The sequence below is a fragment of the Ambystoma mexicanum genome, unplaced genomic scaffold (genome assembly GCF_040938575.1).
Source record: "Ambystoma mexicanum isolate Mex_15411 unplaced genomic scaffold, UKY_AmexF1_1 Mex_scaf1, whole genome shotgun sequence".
NCBI lineage: Eukaryota > Metazoa > Chordata > Amphibia > Caudata > Ambystomatidae > Ambystoma > Ambystoma mexicanum.
The window spans coordinates 3,998,332-4,001,344 of NW_027182324.1; the positions used below are offsets into that span (position 1 = coordinate 3,998,332).

The 3,013-nt window shown below is 41.0% G+C and overlaps 1 non-coding gene across 1 annotated transcript; it reads left to right on the forward strand.

Moving 5' to 3' along the window:
- The first annotated feature begins 2,172 nt into the window (after window positions 1-2,172).
- TRNAT-AGU (transfer RNA threonine (anticodon AGU)) lies at window positions 2,173-2,246 on the forward strand. Its single transcript has one exon. It is a non-coding gene; the product is annotated as a tRNA-Thr (tRNA).
- The last annotated feature ends 767 nt before the right edge of the window (window positions 2,247-3,013 follow it).

A 3,013-nucleotide genomic window follows, 5' to 3' on the forward strand; every position in this document is an offset into this window, starting at 1 on the left:
AAGTCTGATGCTCTACCGACTGAGCTATCCATGCACATGAATCACTGCCATTTGAAACTTGATTTTCACTCTACAGCACCTCCATACATGGCTACCTCACTGGTCAATAAAGGAAATGAATTACTAGTGCATTACACACATTTTGACACTGGAGACATAACTTTTTTCAGTCATTCCGTATCCAGATATAGAGATTTGCAGCATCTAGGACTTTAATGTTCACCCACTTACGGATTTGAATGTTTTGCCACATTCATGAGTGCAAACTTGCTCCCCAGTAAAGACGAACATGTGCTCCTCAATGCACACACTGGGCAATGCAGTCCACTCTAAATCGACGATTAATGACATGCTCGTTTTGTGCAATGGAGTTTCAGTCAATTTGAAAACATTTTGAAAATTTATATTGCAACAGAAGCCCAGCCTTAAAAAAGTGGATTTCACTTCTGATTGATTACATGAGGAAGGAAAGGAGACCAGATGCAAAAAAGGGGCTGTGGCTTAGTTGGTTAAAGCGCCTGTCTAGTAAACAGGAGATCCTGAGTTCGAATCTCAGCAGCGCCTGTCTGCTTTTTTTTCGACCAATCTGTCTCCCCAATATTAAAACTTTGTACAAAGATTGCTATTTCATGCTATTTAGAAGCACAGTCAGGCTTGAAATGTTGGCAAAGCATCCAAGAACTCTGGACTCCACTACCTTAGAGTCATATTGCCCAAGGTTGCGATGCCATCAGAAACAGCACATATTAGAATGAGCAATTCATATTTCCTGCTTAATTTTTTGTAAAAGAAGCAAAGGTACGCCTGAACAGGGACTTGAACCCTGGACCCTCAGATTAAAAGTCTGATGCTCTACCGACTGAGCTATCCAGGCACAGGGATCACTGCCCATTTGAAACTTGATTTTCACTCTACAGCACCTCCATACATGGCTACCTCACTGGTCAATAAAGGAAATGAATTACTAGTGCATTACACACATTTTGACACTGGAGACATAACTTTTTTCAGTCATTCCGTATCCAGATATAGAGATTTGCAGCATCTAGGACTTTAATGTTCACCCACTTACGGATTTGAATGTTTTGCCACATTCATGAGTGCAAACTTGCTCCCCAGTAAAGACGAACATGTGCTCCTCAATGCACACACTGGGCAATGCAGTCCACTCTAAATCGACGATTAATGACATGCTCGTTTTGTGCAATGGAGTTTCAGTCAATTGGAAAACATTTTGAAAAGTTATATTGCAACAGAAGCCCAGCCTTAAAAAAGTGGATTTCACTTCTGATTGATTACATGAGGAAGGAAAGGAGACCAGATGCAAAAAAGGGGCTGTGGCTTAGTTGGTTAAAGCGCCTGTCTAGTAAACAGGAGATCCTGAGTTCGAATCTCAGCAGCGCCTGTCTGCTTTTTTTTCGACCAATCTGTCTCCCCAATATTAAAACTTTGTACAAAGATTGCTATTTCATGCTATTTAGAAGCACAGTCAGGCTTGAAATGTTGGCAAAGCATCCAAGAACTCTGGACTCCACTACCTTAGAGTCATATTGCCCAAGGTTGCGATGCCATCAGAAACAGCACATATTAGAATGAGCAATTCATATTTCCTGCTTAATTTTTTGTAAAAGAAGCAAAGGTACGCCTGAACAGGGACTTGAACCCTGGACCCTCAGATTAAAAGTCTGATGCTCTACCGACTGAGCTATCCAGGCACAGGGATCACTGCCCATTTGAAACTTGATTTTCACTCTACAGCACCTCCATACATGGCTACCTCACTGGTCAATAAAGGAAATGAATTACTAGTGCATTACACACATTTCGACACTGGAGACATAACTTTTTTCAGTCATTCCGTATCCAGATATAGAGATTTGCAGCATCTAGGACTTTAATGTTCACCCACTTACGGATTTGAATGTTTTGCCACATTCATGAGTGCAAACTTGCTCCCCAGTAAAGACGAACATGTGCTCCTCAATGCACACACTGGGCAATGCAGTCCACTCTAAATCGACGATTAATGACATGCTTGTTTTGTGCAATGGAGTTTCAGTCAATTGGAAAACATTTTGAAAAGTTATATTGCAACAGAAGCCCAGCCTTAAAAAAGTGGATTTCACTTCTAAATGATTACATGAGGAAGGAAAGGAGACCAGATGCAAAAAAGGTGCTGTGGCTTAGTTGGTTAAAGCGCCTGTCTAGTAAACAGGAGATCCTGAGTTCGAATCTCAGCAGCGCCTGTCTGCTTTTTTTCGACCAATCTGTCTCCCCAATATTAAAACTTTGTACAAAGATTGCTATTTCATGCTATTTAGAAGCACAGTCAGGCTTCATATGTTGGCAAAGCATCCAAGAACTCTGGACTCCACTACCTTAGAGTCATATTGCCCAAGGTTGCGATGCCATCAGAAATAGCACATATTAGAATGAGCAATTCATATTTCCTGCTTAATTTTTTGTAAAAGAAGCAAAGGTACGCCTGAACAGGGACTTGAACCCTGGACCCTCAGATTAAAAGTCTGATGCTCTACCGACTGAGCTATCCAGGCACATGGATCACTGCCATTTGAAACTTGATTTTCACTCTACAGCACCTCCATACATGGCTACCTCACTGGTCAATAAAGGAAATGAATTACTAGTGCATTACACACATTTTGACACTGGAGACATAACTTTTTTCAGTCATTCCGTATCCAGATATAGAGATTTGCAGCATCTAGGACTTTAATGTTCACCCACTTACGGATTTGAATGTTTTGCCACATTCATGAGTGCAAACTTGCTCCCCAGTAAATACGAACATGTGCTCCTCAATGCACACACAGGGCAATGCAGTCCACTCTAAATCGACGATTAATGACATGCTCGTTTTGTGCAATGGAGTTTCAGTCAATTGGAAAACATTTTGAAAAGTTATATTGCAACAGAAGCCCAGCCTTAAAAAAGTGGATTTCACTTCTAAATGATTACATGAGGAAGGAAAGGAGACCAGATGCAAAAAAGG